This window comes from Trachurus japonicus, chromosome 3 (assembly GCF_045865225.1).
Source record: "Trachurus japonicus isolate A0001 chromosome 3, Traja_1.0".
Lineage (NCBI taxonomy): Eukaryota > Metazoa > Chordata > Actinopteri > Carangiformes > Carangidae > Trachurus > Trachurus japonicus.
The window spans coordinates 18,162,996-18,169,866 of record NC_140909.1 but is presented as its reverse complement, the minus strand read 5'-3'; positions in this window follow the sequence as shown (position 1 = coordinate 18,169,866).

The following is a 6,871-nucleotide window of genomic DNA, read 5'->3' as shown; positions in this document are numbered from 1 at the left end:
ACAACAGAAAAAAACACAAGTTACTGTAAAGAAGTTTCAAAGTTGTCAGTTGATTTTGGCCTGTATGAAAACATATTGTTTAAAAAAAATCCATTCAAAAACAAAACTTAACTGCTAATAGTCTATCTTTTTGCAGTTTAGTATGCAACATACTCTGCCCCTCCTCAACTGTGTGACCCTGATAACATTTATATTCAGATTGATAGGATTCTATTACAGCCTGTACCTAATAAACTGGTAGCACAGTGTTGTTACTGGAGTTCCAGTTGTGAAATATGGCGTTTGGAAAACACGTACACATTCTTGGTAGAAGTATTTCCTGTCCCCCCGGAGGAATGAGAATCCATTATCTGGTTGTTTTCATACGCAGTTCTCACCCTCATATTTGGTTCGTCCTAACAAAACCTGACCCCCGTGATGGGACTTCCTCTTAGTATGGGCTGTTTGTTCAGGCTGTTCACACGAAATCACCCTATTCCAGCGTTATGTTGTTTTGTGAAAGTGATGCAGTACGTGCTGGCATGTACTCCACTGTTGGGTTAGAGTGTGTGTTTGTGTGTCTGCGTATATTTTTGTTTGTGTGTGTGTGTGTGTGTGTGTGTGTGTGTGTGTGTGTGTGTGTGTGTTTGTGTGTGAGAAAGAGAGAGAGAGAGACAGATGGATAACTCCTAATGAGAGAGAGAAGCCAAATGATGTATTGAATTGTTTTGCGTAGAGGTATTACTTTTTCAAAAAAGACTGGATAGACTTTGCCTGTCCTGTTGAAAAGTTTCACTGTTACAGATCAATTTTTCATAAGCATGCCTCTTGTTTTTGCTTCTACATATTTTCATGCAGCTGCTGGTGAAGGAGCGTAAATGAAGTCTTATATTCCTCAGTGGGATCCAGGCAGCAATGCACATGGTCTACTAGGAGCCTCTTTTAAACTGCTGGCTTCATGTTCTTGTTGTTGGTAATGAAAAGGACATATTGCAGCACATTTTCAACAGTAATGTCTGCATTGGCTGTCAAAACAGTCGAATCAGAGACTTGTGAATGATTCAAAGGCATTTTTTTCCCCAGCAAATTAATATGCAATTGTATTTATCAGAAATGCGCTAGAGGGTGTTTCCCAAGTGAATCCAAACAGTGTCAGATTCAGAGTGGAGCACATAAAAATACCCTGAGGGGTGTACAGTACAGAACAAAACCCAGCAGACACATACTGTATCGCTGAGATATGTAGTAGTATACATAATGCACACTGCCAGAGATATCTCAACGCAAGCATGGCAGTAAGAAAGTGGAACAGGAGGAGACTGGAGGGACAAATTGGCACAACAAGCAGTGTGTAGCAGGAGGAAGTGTTGGTATAAATGGTCAGAGCAGCTTGTTAGATTATGATGTGATTGTAACATGCAGATGATACTGATTAGGTAACAGAATGCATAGCGTCATTGCTCATCATGTTAAAACCAGGGTAAGCCACTCTGTACCATCAAGCATTCTGCTCCTGGGGACTTCATCCCAAGGGAATTGGAGCATTGAAAGAGAAGGCAAAGACCATTTGGCCAGTAAAATGTTGTCTCGACATGGAAGAAGATCTGTAGGCAGAGCTATGAAAAGCTCCAAGACAAATATTTCCCCTGACAACAATTATTTTTTTTATTTTTTTTTAGGGTTAGGTTAAGATTGCAACTGCAATCAAGGAAATTTTTTAGCTTCAGCAGTGACACATGATGGCAGTAGGCCATCACAGTTGTACTACTACTGTCTGTATCTGTGTTACAGGCTGTTGAAGTAGCCTATGTTTGTAACAATTTTGACTGTCTTCAAAGTGCTTCACCATAAGTCATAAATGCTATGTTTACAAGGAAGCTGATCAGTGAATAATACACAACAATTAGACCTCATACACGGTAGGCTACACACATCAAGCACTTCACAACGAACATTGCACTAGCTGTGGGTAGGGGCTCCCTCTGGCCTCATAACAGCCTCAGTCAGTTCTTAGTGTCATGGATTTCCACAAGATGTTAGAGACGTTCCTTTGAGATTTGGCTCCATGTTGACATGATTGCATCACATCATTTCTGCAGATTTGTCAGCTCCACATTTGTGTTGCCAATCTCCTGTTCAATTGCATCCCAAAGGTGTTCTGCTGGATCCAGATCAGGTGACTAGGGAGGCCCTTGAAGTTCACTGAACTCACTGTGAACATCTTCCTGAAATGTGAAGGTTTTTGCTTTGTGAGGTGGTGGCAGCTTGGAATTGCTGGAGGTATGGCTATAGTGTTTTTGGACTATATACTGTATATAGTAGGCCTATATAATAATGATTTACATAGCGCTTGTAGCCTATAGGCTATATATATAGGAGTATATAGTTTTTGTTACAGTCAGGGGAGGCCTGACTGTTATGGCCTCGATCCCCTCTAGGCTGTCAGGAATAATTAAATTTAGGCTAGTTAATCTAAGGTTTAATTATTTTTTAAATTTTATTTCAGATAGGCCTACCTTTACCACAGGTTTAAAGGTACAATATGTAAGAATGTGGCCAAAAACGGTTAGTCAAATTCAAAACACAGTGATGTTTTTTTCTCCCAGTCGTATCAGTATCTTCTTTTAAAAGCAGACTAAAAACATTTCTTTTTTCACAAGCTTTTAGTTTTTAATTGTTGTTTTTCTTTAATTTGCAATATTTCCCTCTATCCTAACAAGTTTTTTAGTTTTTAAATTGTTTTTAATCTGCAACACTTTCTTGTTATTGTTTCCTTATTGTGTTTTTTCTATACGTATTTTACGAGCTGTAATGTTGTTCTATTTTTTGTGAAAGTAATTGAGTTTGCGCTTGTCGCATGAAATGTGCAATTGTTGTTGTTGTTGTTGTTGTTGTTGTTGTTGTTGTAGCGGCAGCTCAGTGGGAGGCTGAAATGCCATTGACACCTCCATGACTGGGAGAGAGGGCTAGGTGGCGCAACATGTAAACACGTAAATTCAAAACATAAACATGATTTGCAGTCTGCAAAAATTTTTAATGCGAATACTCTGGCTGTACTATTGTTGTTGGTGAGTTCATCATGTTATATGAACATTATTCCTGAGTCTCTGTGACATAGTAGGAGGATTTTGCGGCCAGTTGATTTAGATTTCTTACATACTGCACCTTTAAATGTGTCAGCATTTAGTGATTTTCATAGTCTAATAAACGCGACTCAACAGAGTTTACCTCCGGCAGGCAGCGGTGTGTCGCATGCGCAGTTTATCCCCACCGCCACCTCCCTCACCCCCCCCATGTAGGCTATGCCAAGGGAGGCAGAGGCTACGCTGCCTCATTGTAAGTGTGAGCGGCACGTGAATTGTAAACAAACAGACGGACCCCTCCGTTTTTACGTCCAGCAGTTTAGCGGCTGCAGTGATGGATAACTAAGACGCTCAACAACTTCATGAGCTTCATTTGAGGAATAAACGGCAGCTTTTACCTGACGGGAGACCAGCGCCTGAGCTACGGTAACGTTAGCTAACAGTTAGCAGGTTTTACGTTATTTCTCTCCCTCTCTCTCTCACACACACACACACACACACACACACACACACACACACACACACACACACACACACACAATAATGTCATTCACACTGACTTGTTTTTAAGCCAAATTCAAGCTAGTAACATTAGCTAAGTTCACTGCCTTGTGATGCTAAGTAGCATCGTAGCACCTATATATTTTATGATTTTATCATGTGCTTGTTAAAAATAAGTAAGAATGGCTATTTTCCCAAACTATAATGTATAGACATACTGGAGGCAGGTGATCACAGACCGGGGGTCGGTATTAGGCAAATCAGCTTATCTCGCAAAAAAGTGACAACAAACAGGTTTTGCACAGTGGTTTGCACAGATAGGCTAAGTCTTGAAATATGTGCAACACCTAATCACAATCCACGCCATCTACACAGTTATCAGCTCTTATTAAAACCCAACTCATCAATAACAGGATCGCAATATTGGACCACCGCTCACATTACACAACAAACCGTTAACAATTAGCCTAATCCACACTCAAACCGAAGCAACAATAATGTTAACTGTACTCAACAAGCTATTATTACAAGGTTTACAACAGATATGACAGACAACATGGGCTGTGTGTGTGTGTGGTAATCTGAGTTTCTCTGTTCTTTGTTTTCAGTAGCCAGTGGTAGAATGCAGACTGGTGTGTGCCAATTCCCCCCTCCAACATACTGGCTCCCCCCATTTCACAGGGACTTGTCCATAGACGAGATGATGGCATTAAAAGAAACGCCTCTGCAGTTTTCATCTAAAGTTTTGAAAAAGGAAGAGATAAGATGAGACCAGAGCACACAGAATGGCTATGGGGACAACTGGCTCAACTAAACTGATGGACCATCAAATTGAGTTGGTATTAATGAATATTATTACAAACTCACATTCCTACCCCTATCTTTTTCTTGTCTTTTCTATTTGTCCTCCTCTTTGCACCAGATCGTTCAGTTGATCTGACATTGATTTCACTCATGCAGTGCATAATCATAAGTTTGTCGTGACACTGATGACAGCATGATAACATTTAGCTTTGCTATCCTCCTCTTCCCTATCGCTTTTTAGCCACTACCAGTGTGTAGTATTGGTTCATGCTGAGGTCAAATCACAAGGGAGTGTGTGCGTTTAAATCATAATTATTGTTTGTGTTTAATCCTTTTTTTTGTCTGGGGTGCTATTGCCTATTAAATCTGCATGTTGCATGTGCAAGACTTTAATTAAGCTTTTGAATGCATGCATAGTTTGTTATTAGTTTGGAGTTTCTTGCAGGCAGTATTGTATTTTTTATGGTAATTGGTGAGGGTTATAGATGTAATCATCGAAACATAAGTCCTTCCAGAGCAGAGTGCTCGACACCCTCTTAAGTCCAGCAGTCACCAAGTTCTTAGACACATTAATCAGACCCATATTAATTTAAAGTCAAACTGTTGACAGACTCAGACAGCTCCACCTTAATTGACCAACTGTCTTACAGTGAGACAGACCTAAAAGACATGACTTGAGACTTCCACTCGTCACTGCAGGTTTATGTAAGGATAATTGAATTTAGTGGAAAGAGAAAATAGGGACTTGTCTGTGAGCAGACATTGCCAAAAAGCCCACCCCCAGACTTAAGGTCTAATTTCTGCAGAGCCTACTGTGTAGAGATTCTATGGCACAATATCAAGGCCACAGGTAATTCATCTTCTGGCTCTAGCTCTGCTTTGCAACCTAATTAAATGAATAAAGATGTGAAGAAATCTTCATTTCCGAAGGGATAAACACATTGCTGCATGGGAAAGGTAAGAGGAAAGGCTGGCTTTGTAAAGGAAGAATAGAGGCAGATGAGAAACCACTGGCTGGGAGATAGGGAATGGCTGAAGACATTTGAATAAGGAGGGGAAAACAGTGTTCTGATTTACATGCAGCTGCAGTCGCTGGCTCATTTGTTTTGATAATAGCTCATCCTTCGCACATTTTACGCAGAGCCGATGCCACCATATACTATATCTGAGTTAACAAACATTTCACTTCTTGTGTTAACACTCCACATTGAAAGCGATGGGCGTTATATGGGGCAAAGAAGCAGCTCGTGTCATTGACACAAGACACACTCGAGTGCACTGGCTGACAGTTTAAATACCACCTGCCCCATCACTGAAACATCTGGCTTGTTTTTGGTGTCTGCTGCAGAAAAGGCACGCTCTCCTATGACTTACTTCCCTCACTTTGCCCACTCATCAATTTCAAGTATGCAAATGGATCCCTGGGAGTCCACACCGTTACAACAACAGGGCAATAAATTCTCATTAAGGCTTTCCTTCCTTGAAGGTAGAAATTGAAGTTGGGATATTCGTGTTTATAGTCCCAAGCAATTGGAACAAATGAGGAGATCTTGTAGAAGGAAGATTGGCTTACAGCCTTAATCGGGTCCTTGCAAAAACCTCCACTCTACCACCCACCCCTCCACTGGCTCCGTAGGGAGCGTCAATGATGAAGTCAGCCACGGGGAGTGACGGCCCTGCGCCACAGTGCTCAGCCTCTCTCCCCTCTGACAAGCCCATATTTCACCAGACTCATTCTCCAACCTCCACTGTCACCGTTTCCTGGGCTGTCAGGGGGACGAGTCCCATCATCTGATCGGTGATTTCACAGGCTGGTGGCAGCAGTACTCCCTCGCTGTAGCTGACTAACATGGCCCTGCTCCAGACAGCTGGGTGACCCCTCCTTAGTAGCTGGCGGGATGCTCTGATTCCTCTCATAATGCACATGTAAAGATGATCTAGGGTGGAAATTTTTGCTGCATGATGCCAATAGCTTTTGGGAGCTGCTGATTTGCGTGTTTGTTTGAGCCTGTGTCAACACAAATATCAAGGTCCAACTGGGATTGGACCCTTGTTGTAGTTCCAATATTGGACAATGTGAGAATTAAGTCACTTCTTTGTTAAAGGAATAGTTTGACATTTTGGAATTTGCTAGAGGAATTGGATCAATGGCACCCTCACAAAGTATGTGTCAGGTAAATATGGAGCTGCAGCCTTTAGTTAGCTTATAGCTTAGCATAAGCAGGAAAACAGCTTTCCTAACTTTGTCTAAAGATAACAATATCCAGATTATGAAGTGGACAGGTATGAGGGTGATACAGACCTTGTCATACATCACTAAGTGCTGAATGAATCCGTTAAGGCCAACAGAAAATTCTTGTAATTTTCAATATCATATCCAGCTACAGTAGTACTGGATTCAAGTTCAGTTTTGAAGCTGTAAAACCACTGACATTGGAGTAAGATCTTTCATGACATGTATGATTGCCACGCTTCACTTTTTCATCATTTTCTTGCTGTTTACC